Source organism: Phacochoerus africanus, chromosome 10 (assembly GCF_016906955.1).
Source record: "Phacochoerus africanus isolate WHEZ1 chromosome 10, ROS_Pafr_v1, whole genome shotgun sequence".
Classification (NCBI taxonomy): Eukaryota; Metazoa; Chordata; class Mammalia; order Artiodactyla; family Suidae; genus Phacochoerus; species Phacochoerus africanus.
In genome coordinates, this window is record NC_062553.1 from 2,783,698 (window position 1) to 2,796,814 (window position 13,117).

Below are 13,117 nucleotides of genomic sequence, written 5' to 3' on the forward strand. Positions count from 1 at the left end.
TGTCCTGCTTCCCGGATACAGAAAACGAGGCCCAGAGAGGGACAGGGACCTGCCTGCAGTCACAGAGGGGAGGCAAAAACAAGGTGAGAACTCGGGGGGGTTCGACTTGACGCTGTCACTAAGCATCTAGGTCAGGTGCTAGGAAGGCAAAGAAGAATCAGACAGACCGAGCCCTGCGTTTGGGAGCTCACCGTCTCATGGGGGAGACAGGCAGGTAACCTACAGTAGGGGAGGAACAAGGAGGTTGCCCCGGCCGAGGGGTCGGAAGGCTTCCTGGAGGAGGCAGCCTTTGGCCCTGGGGAGAAGGGAAGCGCGGCCAGCCGGCAGGGTCTCGCACGAGCCCCCTTCACATCCTCAGCCGGGCCTCTCTCCTGCGTCCCCAGATCTGCTGCTGACCGTGCAGAATGCTGGCTTCAGCAGCCACTTCTCCCAGGCCTATTTTTAGACCCAATTCACTTCTAAATGCAAACACATTGTCAAGACAGTGGCCAACTTGGATCCCGTCCACCAGCAGCCCTCTCTGCGACACCAGAATAGAAAATGGCTCTATTTGTGGACGACACGGCCCGTTGGCGGAGGCCTGGGCTTCGGCGGGGGGCCAGATCGCGGCCCAGCCCCTGGATGACCCGGACGCATCGATGCTTCCTACCCAAATACAGTATAAAAATGCATGTGGAATCACGCTGCAGTTAATCTCATAAAAAGGCAACTTTTTCCTGGACCGACCACGGTGCCAGGCGAGTGGGAGCCGAGCTTGGAGGAGAGTGGATGCTATTTGCCGTAGGCAGGCTGCCCGAGGTCGTGTCTCATTGTCTCTGCTTTCCTAGTCAGAAAGCCCTTGGACCGGGAACTGGGGGTTGTGGACCAGTCTCAGGAGCACGAAAATCCTAACAGCCGCAGTTACTCATTGTGTGTTCACTGTGGGCTGGTGCCGCACCCATCTCATTCCCCAGAGCGCTCTCTGAGGGCTTAGGACTAGGCCTTACGCATCCTCATTTTCCCAGGAAGGGATGTTTGTTTGACTCAGAAAGATGCTCCGTAATGGGAGTTGAATAACTGGATGACACTCCAGGAAAAAAAAAAAAAAAAAGGGAGATTCCCTGGTGGCCTAGCAGCGAAAGACTCAGCATTGTCACTGCTGTGGCTCTGCTTACTCCTGTGGCAGGGGTTTGATCCCTGGCCTGGGAAACACCTCATGAGGCAGGTGCAGCCCTAACCAGAAAAACAGAAGTAGAGGACTTTAAAACTAACAATAGAGGAGTTCCCACTGTGGCTCAGTGGGTAGAGAACCTGACATGGTGTCCATGAGATGTAGGTTCGATCTCTGGCCTCACTCATTGGGTTAAGGATCCAGCGTGGCCACAACCTGTGATGAAGTTCGAGGATGCGGCTCGGATCTGGTGTTGCTGTGGCTGTGGTGTAGGTCACAGATACAGTGTGGCTGTGGCTGTGGTGCAGGCCTCGGCTGCAACTCAGCTTAGACCCCTAGCCCGGGAACTGCCACATGCCACAGGTGCAGGTGTGGTGCTAAAAAGAAGAAACAAACAAACACAACTAACAATATATATATAAAGCTGAGGTCACTTATACCCTGTACCCACTATTTTACATGGGACATTCATTCTTAAGGGCGAACACTTGAATTTGACCTGTAATGACGTGGCTCTTTCATCCATGGGTCAAACTGGTCAAACTGGAGAAAAAACTTGCCCAGATTCCTGCTGGGGAGGCGCGATCTGGGGTGACAATTTCACATGTGCTGCCGCACGTTGGATGCAGGCGCTCCCGTGCCTGCGCTACTGTCGGCATCTCCCACCCTTGGCGAGGATCTGGTTGCTGGTCCAGGCTCCACGTGCTGTGTCTTCATGGACGTCAGAAGGACAGATCTCACTTCGCCCCAAAGCAGGGCCAAGGGACTGGCCCTGTCGGAACCGCGTAAGAGCTGCTCTCCACGTGTGCGGGGCCGTGGCCCCTTCGCTTCTGAAAACCGGGATGTATATATGTGCATATAAATTTGGCCTTTTAACAATGAAAATGTTTTTATTGTGATACAATAGACGCAACGTAAAATTTACCACCTCACCGATATGTGTAAGTGTCCAGTGCAAGGGTATTAAGCCCGTGACACCGCTGCCCGCCGCCAGAACTCCGCATCTTGCAGACCAGGGACCCTGAGCCTGTGAGACGACATCGCCCCGCTCCCCTCCCCCATCCCTGCACCCGCGGCTCCACTTTGTGTCTCTAGAAGTGGGACCGCCTGGGGATGTCCTGTACGTGGAAGCAGGCAGGACTTGTCCTTCTGTGACTGGCGTGTTTCACGGAGCGGAAGGTCCTCGGGGTCTACCCACGGCGCAGCCTGTGTCAGAATTCCCCTCCTCTCAGGGCTGGATTCTTTTCCACTGTATGGACAGGCTACACTGTGTTTCTCTGTCCCTCTGCCAGTGGGCACTTGGGCAGTATGGGGCATGCGTTTGTGAACGTGTCGGGGAATCTATCACCGACTTTGGGGAAAGTCTATGAAAAGGTCATGACAAGTGACGCCCGTGCGTCCACGAACCTTCAGACACCTGCCCGGTGAGCACGAGCACCCTGGGATCTGCCGGCTGCGCAGGTGGGGGCCCAGCGTGGGCAACTGTGGGCTTGTCCTGGATGTGGACAGGCGCTCACACAGACTCACGCACACGCGGGCATATATATGCAGTGGGCACAGGTGCCTGGGGGACTGGGCAGCAGGGCGGGCGGGCTAGGGACCTGCTAGCTCGGGGACACCAGGCCACATAAGGTGTGGAAACTGCTGGAAATGAAACAACATCAAGGAAATTGTATTTGTGTGACCTCCCCCTCCTCCTTCCCCCTCCCCTCCCCTTCCCCCTCCCCTCCCCTTCCTCCTTCCCCCTCCCCCCTCCCCTCCCCCTTCTCCTCCCTCTCCCCTCCCCCCTCTCGTCCCCCTCCCCTTCCTCCTCTTCTTCGTTAAAACACCAAAGACCAGGAGAGGATCTTTAAAGCCCCCAGAGAGAAAAGACCACTTCCGCAGGAATGACAATGAAGCTCAGAGCGCATGCCCACCTAGTGCAGCGACAGCAGATCCGCAGATGAAGCTGAGGCTCTGGTGCCGGGGATCAGAGTGGCTGCCTGTGGGAGGAGAGTTCAGTATTAAAAAGAAGAGTATCTGAAACGAAGGTATCAGAACGTTACAGCTTGACAGGGCCAGGTGATGGGCTCTGTTAATTACATTTTCCCTTCTCTGCGGTGTGCTTGAAACATTGCATAGCCAAGCATTTTTCCTATTAAAAATATAAACGAAGCAAAAAGCTTTTAGACACAGGATTTAAGAGGTGCCCAGGACCAGCCTACAGCAGCGTCTCACATCTGTCTGTCCAGGGGACACATTGCGGCCACAGGTGCTGTGGGTACCTGGTCACACGCTCCCCTCGTGACAGTCCAGGGTGTGTGGACAGTGTCTCCCTGCAAGTGACTGTCACCCCGTCCTCCCAGAACACAGGACAGGTGCTGGCAGGCAGTGGCTCCCACAGCGGGTTGGAGGATAAAGCTGCCTCTCAGCCTGGGGGGGGCCACGCTGCCCTGAGTCTCGCACCATCTCCCTGGCAGCCCAGAGCGTTTCGTGCCCAGGTGCCCCTGAAGCCACCTGTTCTTGGCTTCCTTCCCTCCCTGTCTCACCTGCCACTCCCTGCAGCACTTCCAGGGGCCCCTCTGGAATAAGACACCGACGCCTGAATCGGTGGCTCAGGGTCGACCTCGGGGACCTGGCCTCAGACCCTGTGTGTGTGTATGCATCCTCGTGTGTGTGCCTCAAACCCTCATCTCCTGCCAGGTTTTTTTTGTTTTGTTTTGTTTCCCAGAAAATTCCAGGGTATGGTATTTTTCCTGGACACCTCTTCCTCAGCGACAATGGCTTCTGTTCTGCCATCCGACAAGTCTGTCACTGCTATTTAGAATAAGCAGAAAAAGAGGGTTCCAGGAGTTCCTGTTGTGGCTCAGCAGGTTAAGAATCTGACACAGGGTCCGTGAGGACACGGGTTCGATCCCTGACCCCGCTCAGTGAGTTAAGGATCTGGTGTTGCTGTGACTGTGGCATAGGTCTGCAGATGCCGCTCTGATTTGACCCCTAGCCTGGGAACTTCCATGTGCTGCAAGTGCAGCCATCAAAAAAGAAAAAAAAAAAAGAGGGTTCCAGGCAGGGATAGAAGTACAGGTAAATTTGGGAGCTGGGAAGAAGAGAGGGTTTGCAAAGAAGCCCTGGGGCCCTAAAGAGGCTGAGAACACGGGGGTGAGCCTGGATGTGGAGTGGGGGAGGGGACCTGGGTGCGGGGAGGTGGGGGGGAGGACCAGGCGGCTGAGTCGCAGGAAGTGGCACAGCCCGGCGGGGGTGCTGAGACCCTGGGTGACTGTGGGCTGGGTTAGCCCACAGCATGGCAAGCAGTGGAGTCTCTCGGTGTCTCAGGAGCCCTGCTGGGCCTGACACTGCCATGAGGACCTGGGTCAGATCGGGAGCAAGGAGCGTGAAAGGGATGTTTCCTGGTCTCCGTGAGACCCACACAGAGCAGGTCTGAACTGCAGCAGACAGGGGACCAGGACAGGATGCGCAGACACCCGGTCCCTCAGGACCCTGCCATCCGGGTCCGTTTCATTTCGGTGAATGTAAGAATACTCACCGGCCCGTCACTGGCACGGCCTTGGCTCCCTAAGTCCTCACACGCAGATTCTTTGGTCCAGTTTGCCCACTGCTCCGCCCTGGCCAGCAAGGAGGAGGGCTTTGTGGTTGGCCAGTGGGTTGCCCACGCTGGGGAATCTGTCGTGCCTAAGCTTGACCCCCAGAGACGCAGGTGTACCCACCTGAGCTTGAAGGAACAGTGTCCTCGTGCCAGCTCATGGGCAGGAGAACCAGGAAAACCACCATCCAAGGAGAATCGAGGACGGAGCTGGGTCTGTTCAAAAGGGTTCATCTTCTGAACCAGGAGCGGGGGCACAGCCTGTTTGGGTGTCCACTCTGAGCTGGACTCTAAGACAAGTCCAGGTGTTAATGAAATAGAAAATGAACGCACCGTGGAAGCGCCGGCAAAGCCAAGTCTTCCTTAAAGAGTAAAAAACTGTATTATCCTCTGACAAAACAGATCGGGGCAGAAAGAAAGAAAACGGTGACATGAAGAATGAAAACGGGGACATAACAGGAGAAACTCGGACTGTGAAAGAAATAAAAAGAGGAAGTCACGGAGCTCCCTGGTGGCTCAGTGGGTTAAGGATCTGGCATTATCTGTGCTGTGGCTCGAGTTTGATCCCTGGACCAGGAACTTCTGCATACTGAGGGCACAACCGAAATAAAAGTGGAAATTATGAATGATTTTGTCAACACTTGGAAGTCTTAGATGATATGGACACGTTTCCAGAGGAATACAGCTTTTACCTCTTTGACACAAGAAGAGACAGAAAGTTTGAATGATCTCTATTCCTCCCAAGGAAGCTGAATTTATAGCTTAGATCTCCCTGGAGATCCCACCGCGGCGCAGCAGAAACGAATCCGACTGGGAACCACGAGGTTGCGGGTTTGATCCCTGGCCTCACTCAGTGGGTTAAGGATCTGGTGTTGCTGTGAGCTGTGGTGCAGCAACTTGACCCCTAGCCTGGGAACCTCCATATGTTGCAGATGTGGCCCTAAAAAGCAATATATATATAATATCTCCCCAAGAAGATTCTTAGAGAAGATTCCAATGATAGATGTCTTTACCAGAAAATTCCATCACTATTTGAGAGAGAAATAATTTCAATCTTATACAATTTTTTCCAGAGAACGGAAAAAGAGTAAACACTGCACAAGTCATTGTATGAGGACGGAATAATCTTGATAGAAAACTCCAATGTGAACATCAGGAAAAAAGGAAAATTATAGACCAACCACACTAATGAACACACACACAAAAATCTCAAACAAAATGCCAGCATGTGATATTCTTAAAAAAGAATATTACATCACAATAAAATTAGGTTTCGTCCAGTAGTGCAAGGTGGGTTTGCTATTTTAAAAATGAATGCATTTCACTACTATAACAGAGCAAAGGAGGCAAATATTTAATCAGTTTAGTAGAAGCAAGAAAGGCTTTTGTTAGAATTCAATATTCATGTATAATAAAAACTTAGCAAACTAGGAATACAAGGAAGCTTTCTTAAGCTGAAAAAAGGAATTATAAAAAACCTACAGCAAACACTACATTTAATGATGAAACGTTGAAAGCTGTCCCTTTGAGATCAGAAACAAGATTAAGATGTCCGTTATCAGTTTTTTCTGCACAACATTGAACTAGAGGTTTTAGCCAGCGCAATAAGGCAAGAAAAAGAAGCAAAAGGTATTAAGATTGAAAACAAAGAGACAGAACTCATCATTTATAGGTGATGTTCTTGAATATGTAGAAAATTTAAAATAACCTGTAGATAGGTTGTTAGAATTCACAGGTTGATGGATATAAAGCCATTATAGAAAATTATTGAAAAATAAGAGAAACATCACAAAAAAAGACAGTAAATAACAGCATCAGTCAGAAAATTCTTGAGCATTTTGAAGGATGCTATTTACAACATCAAATGTAAGCTATCTACTCAGGAAACTGTATGACTTTTGGGGGAGAAATTAATGAGAATTTAAATAAATGGGGAAATACTCATGTTCATGTAGTAGAAGCCTGAATATCATAAATATGTCCCCTGATCTGCAGGTTCAATGCCGTCGTAATTACATTACAAGAGGTGGAACTTGACAGGCTTATTCTAAAATACATGCAGAAAAGCAGAGTCAAGGATAGCTAAGCACCCTTGAAGGAAAAGAATGCTTGGGTGGTTTTACTAAATGCATTAACAAAATACGTCATAAAGCTCAGGCGATTAGGACTGGGTGGTATTGGGTCAAGGAAAGATAGGACCAAAAAGTCCAGAAACAGCTTATGTGTATATGGGAGCCTGGTTTATGACACAGGGGGAAAGAATTGCCTTTTATGGGACAATGAGATAGCTATATGTCCAGATGGGGGGAAAAAATGGCCCATGACTTCTTTGAAATACACACAAAAGTCTGTTCCAGTTGGATTATGTATCTCAGTGTAAAATGTAAAATTGAAGAGCTGCAGGAAACTAGCAGGAAGGCAGGGGCCCTGAAGTAGGGAGCTATTTTCTAAATCAGATATAGAAAAACACTAGCTGTGAAGAAAAAGATTGGTCAATTAGCTCAATAGCCATTAAAGCAAGCCCTTCTGTTCATCAGAGGAAAATGGAAATGCAAGCCCCAGACATGGCGAATTTATCCCCCTCCCCCAAACCCTGAAAAGAGCTCATTTCTACAGTGCAGGAAAGAACTGCCAAGCAAAAAAAAAAAAAAAAAAAAAAAGCCGCTGGAAAGAAAACAGGCAGGAAGTGAGAGGTCTGACAGCGGAGCGGACCTCTAAGGGACCAGAGGGGGTGTGCAAAGCTGCCCACTCCTAGGAGTCATGGATTCACCACCTGAAATCAAGGGCCACGACTCCGCGGGCACAGAACGCGTCGCCTTCCAGGCGGACCCCCACATCAAGCGTCGGTGAGGACGCGGAGCCATGGGAACGCGCATGCGCGCGGTGGGAGCGCAGGCGCGCAAAAGCACCTGGAAAAGCTTCTGTTTCTACTGAAACGAGCAGACACACAGCTGGTGACCTAGCAGTTTGACTCCTAGAAATGCACCCCCGGAAGCACTTGCCCTGTCGCTGGAGACACATACACAGATGTTCATATCTGCGTGGGGGGACACAGGCACGGGCTGGAAACAACTCGAATGTCCGTCAACAGGAGACGGATGCTCGTGGACCAGACGCTCTGCCATGAAGAGCGTCACCGCTACAGCCGTGGACGCGCCTCACGAGAGCCACATTCAGTCAAAGACGAGGACACCCGGCGGGACCCGTTTTCACCAGACAAAGAGGCAGGTGCAGCTCAGCTCGCACCCAGCGAGGCAGGCCTGGGTGGAAAACCTTTAAAGCAACGGGAGGAAGTGACGACGGCCACGCCAGGGGAGGAGGGGGTCGTGGGAGGGGCTGCAGGAGATCTGGGGCCCTCGGGGTCCTGTTCTTGACGCGGGGGCGGGAGTCGGTTTGTTTTGGATGAAAACTGTTGTAGGCGTCGGCACGTTGCTGTATATGCCTCCCGCTTCACAGGAAAGATGACTTTGAGAAAATAAAAACATTCCAAGTGTGTCAAGTCTGCTTCACCCCGCTGAGCCCCTCTTAGAAAACAGGAACTAGAGGAAGTATTTCAACCAAAAGGAAAAAGAAAATGAGAAAAGAAGACATTGGATCTAAGAAAAGGGGGCGGAACCTGCCGTGTGGAAGGAAAAGAAATGCGCACAAGTTCACATCCCGCGACAAATGGTGTGGTGGGGGTGGGCGATCTACTGGTGGGGGGGTGCCATGTGCGTGCCCACGTGCCTGTGTGGGTATGCCCGTGTGTGCCATGTGCCTGCCCACGTGCCTGTGTGGGTATGCCTGTGCGTGCCATGTGTGTGCCCACGTGCTTGTGTATATATATTGTGTGTGTGTGCCCATGTGCCTGTGTGGGCATGCAGAGCCCTGTGTGCAATGCCTGCTGTGTGATGTCACACCCTTGTCTGGAGGGGCCAGGGCTGTGGGTCTGGCAGGATTTGCAGAGGGGGTCAGGGCTGGCCTCTGCCTTCTCCTCTGGACCTGAGAAGATAGAGGGCAGCTGTGTGGGGACACAGGTGCGTGCGGTTTGTCACCACTGTGAGTGGACATGATGGACGTCAGAGAGGACCTGGGCAGCCTGAGGGGCGGGGAGCCCTCCACTGGGTGAGGGATGAGATGAGGCGCCGCGGAGGGTGGGTCCCAGGGTGGGGGGGGGGTCTCCTTTGAGGCGAAGGGAGCGAGTGGGATGGAGGCTGGGACTGGCCGGGGCGAGCGGGGTTATTTGTGTCCCCAGAGCATCGCCTGGCCTGGGGTGTCCCCGGGGCCTGGAAGGGTCCCAGACGGGGCTTGGTGACTCCGGGCGGATAAAGGGAGAGCACGTGGCCTGCTCCATCGATATGGACACCTGCAGGGGTGCTCCTGCGGCTCAGAGAAGTCCGTGGCAGTGAGGGACGTGGGGCCGTTCTCCCCCCCACCCCCTTGCATTGTCTACCCCTCGCCTCCCCGAGTCTCCAGAGCCCTGGGCGCCTGGCCTCCCCAAACGTGGAATCTGGGGGGTCTGCAGTGAGGTGGCAGGTGCGGGCCCCCGGATGTTAGAGCCCCGAGGAACTCGGGTTCTCCGCCCACCTCCCTGGAGTGGGTTCCCTGAGCACCTGCCCCACTGCAGGTACCGGGCTGGCTTTGGGGACGTGGCTGTGACTTCTGAGAAGTTCTTGAGCTCCTGGAGCCAGCATTCGGGGAGGAAGTGGGTGGCGGACAGCTGAATGGTGGGACAGGCAGGATGTGGGGGTAAGGACCTCCCTGGGGTCCCATTGGGGCCAGATTTGCGCTTCCTGGTGGGAGGGGGTGGGTGGGCTTCCTGTGGCTGCTGTCATGAGTCACCACAGATGCAGTGGCTTGAAGCAGTGTACTTACTCTCATGCTTCTGAGGGTCAGTGTCATTGGCTGAAGCCCAGGCCTGGGCGGGGCTGGTTCCTCTAGAAGTGCTAAGGGAAGAGCGCATTTCCTCGCCTTTTCTTTTTTTCTTTTTTTTTTTTTTTACTTTTTAGAGCCGCACCTGCAGCATGTGGAGGTTCCCAAGCTAGGGGTCGAATCAGAGCCGCAGCTGCCGGCCTGCACCACAGCCACAGCAACGCCAGATCCGAGCCGCATCTACAGCTCACGGCAACGCCAGATCCTTGACCCGCTCACTGATCGAGGCCAGGAATCGAACCCACATTCCCATGAATACGAGTCGGGTTCATAACTCACTGAGCCAGGATGGGAGCTCCACCTTTTCCACGTTCTAAAGGCGCCGGGCATCTCCAGCCCCTTTCTCACGTCATCCCAACCGGCTGTGTCCATTGTCACATCGACTCATCCGACGGCGACTGTCCTGCTTCCCTCTGATTAGGACCCCAGACCCCGTGGGAGCCACCTGATCATCCAGCTGAGCTCTCAGAATCCTGCACCTGATCACAGCTGCCTGGGTCCTTTGGCCACGGGAAGTGACATTCCGGGTCCTGAGGGGTGTGATGTGGACACAGCGGGGATGGCCAGTGGGGGAGCAGCAGGTGCAGGGCGGCCTGGGAGAGTGTCCAGGGGGCGGGAGCCGTTCACCCCGAGGACGGTGGGGGGAGTGCCGGGGTGGAGGGAGAGGGGAGCAGAGCCCGATCCTCAAAGGGCCGTGAGCGTGGACCAGGATCAGGGCGGCCGGAGGGGCTGCGAGGGGCGAGGAGAGTCCGGCCGCCTGCGGGGTGGGGGAGAGGGGGTGACAGGAGGCGGGACCCCTGCCGCATGTAGACGCAGAGCTGGGCAGTGCTGGCATGTGGGCCCCAGCCTGGGCTCCCCCAGGCTGGCTCAGGGCTGGGGTGGCGGTGCCAGGTTCCGGGCTGTTCCCTCCCGTCTGACCCATTCTAGACTTTCTGACCTCGGTCATATGGTCTTCTGGAGCCACTGACCCCAGAGGAGGCGAGGAAGGAAGGCGCCGAGCCCCGCAGGCCTGCTGCTCAGGGGACGGCCCTCTGGGTGTTTGTCCTGCTGCCGCGGCGGCCACGGTCCACTCCTACTGGCCCTGACCTCAGCTCACGGGGTCCCCGCGTCCCTTTCCCCTCCGGGCCCCAGTTCCGGCCTCTGTGCCGTGGGCTCCTTGGACTCAGAAAGCGTGGTGCTCCTTCCAGGCCTCCAGGTGTTCAGGGAGGGGCCCTGAGGCTGGAAGGGGCGCCCCCGCTGGGGCACTGGTCTTGTCAGCACCCTGTTTACAGCTTCCAGGACACAGAATGGGGTGGGCTGCGGGCCCAGCCACCAGGCCGGGTGGGGGGTGGTGTCAGGAGCCAGGGGGTTGCGCAGTGGCTTGGGAGGCAGCTGGCGGGCTCTGAAAAAGTTGTTTTTCACTGAGAGCAGCTGGAGCGGGAGCAGGAGGCCAGCTCGGCCGGGGGGTGGGGGCAGACAGGCCTGAGCGGCTGGCAGGGGACAGAGCCCTGACCGCCTCAGAGCCCACTGCCACGGCCGCAGGGCCAGCTGGGCAGGGAGCCGGCAGCTCCCAGCAGCGGGGCTCGGGTCCCTCCTCCCCAGGAGGTGGCAACCTGGGGCCCCCCTGGATGCAGAAGTGCTGAGCCAGGGGCCGGGTGGGAGGTCAGCCAGAGGGGGCCCCGGCTGAGACCCCAGCCCAGGCCCAGCAGACGCAGAGTCAGAGACCCGGGGCTCCCTCCCTTTCACTCGCAGACAGACTGAGGTCGCAGGGGGTGGGGCAGCCCTGTCACCCGGGGGGCTGGTGGCCAGGAGCGAGCGGATATGAAGTGACATTTCCAGCTCTTTGGGGGCCAGACCGTGAGTCAGGAACCTCCTACTGCAGCAAAGCCGCTTCAGGGATCAGGTGGGTCTCAGCTCCCCGTCTGGGCAGCAGCCACTCCCTCGCTGTGCCCTTTTCTGCCCCCTTCCAAAGCCGGGGGTTTGGGGTGGCTGCGGAGAAAGGGGTGCTGACGGGTTGGCCGCTGTTGCCGCCCACAGAGGCCACGCTCAGGGAGCCTGGTTCACCCCAGCTCTGGACCTCAGGGCAAAGAAGCTTCCACAGGATGCCCAGAGGGAGCCGGCGCCCTAACCAGGCCACTACAAGCACGTGACCCACTGACACCTGCCGGGGGCGGGGGTGCTGTCTCTCAAAATCTCGGGGAGGAGGGGCCGTTGGCATCCCCCACGCGTCCCCACCTCTGAGGTCCCCTGCAGCTGTGAGGGACCGTTCTGGGCCCCTGGTCGCAGGCTCCTCTGGTGCTTGCATCACTCTTCCCCTCAGCCTGAGGGTCCCTCCAGCCCAGGGGCCACTAGTCCAGCCCCCTCGAGTGACGGCCCCCAGCTCTCCTGCCTCAAGGGGTATCTGAGCTCATCTTGCAGCTCTTCAGAGGGTCTCGGACGGATTCACCCACCACCGTTCCCTGAGCCGCCAGCTCAACACGGCAGACTTTGGGCAGCTCGTCTCCCTTCCCACCTCTGTCTCTGTCCCAAGGATGGGATTCATCTCCCGAATTCACACGCTGAAGCCCTACCCCGTCCCCAGTGAAGGTGCCCGGAGGCGGCGCCTTGGGGGTGAGCAGGGTTAGACGAGGCTGGGGACTTCGTGCTGGATTGCGTCCAATAGGAAGTGGTCCAGCCCCCCGCCTCCACGTGCACACAGCCACCAGCAGCCTCTGCAAAACAGGATGCGTCCCTCGCCCAGAACCAAATGGACCCCCTTGATCTTGGACCCCAGGTCCCTCCCCGCAGACGCCTGGCCTGGTCAGGTTCAAGGCTGCACTGTCAGGGCCCTGCTTCCAGCTGACCCTCTGCCCGAGTCCAGGCCCGCATGCCATGGGAAGGCAGCTCAGGGTGGCCGGTGGGTGGCAGGGACGGCCCAGTGGTGGGGGTTGGGAGGTGCCTTGGGGGTCCCCTCCCTGCCCCACCCCCCTTCCCCAGCGGGGCCTGGGTGCGGCCTGAGGGTGGGGAGGGTGCTCTGAGCCCTGGGATTGCGAAACCGGCTGGTGAAAAAGGCGCCTGTGATGGTTTCTGGTCCTTTTCTGGGTGTGGGTGCTGGGGGCTCTTTGCTCTGACCTCCCCTCCCCCATCCAGCCAGCTGGCCCGCAGTGTATGCAGGCGGCCGCACCCAGTGTCCAGGCATCTCCTGGGAGCCCCTCTGAGAACTGAGCAGGATCCCAGCTGTCTCCCTGGTCGTCTGAGGCCATCTCCTGAATTTAGCCCCATGGCGGTCACTTAAGTCTGGACCTGTCGAATCGCAGGAAGAGCTGAGGTCTGCGGTTCACCCCCCATGCCACCCCCCGAGGGAGAAGGTGGCCGTGGTGGCACAGCCGCCCAGAGGCCAGCAGGGGACAGGCCCTGACACTCTGGGAGGCTTGGACCAGGGGCCCCCGTCCTTCTGGGCTGGCGGTGGGAACACAGGGCTGGAGTCTCCCTCTCAGCCCCGATGGGCACCCCTCACC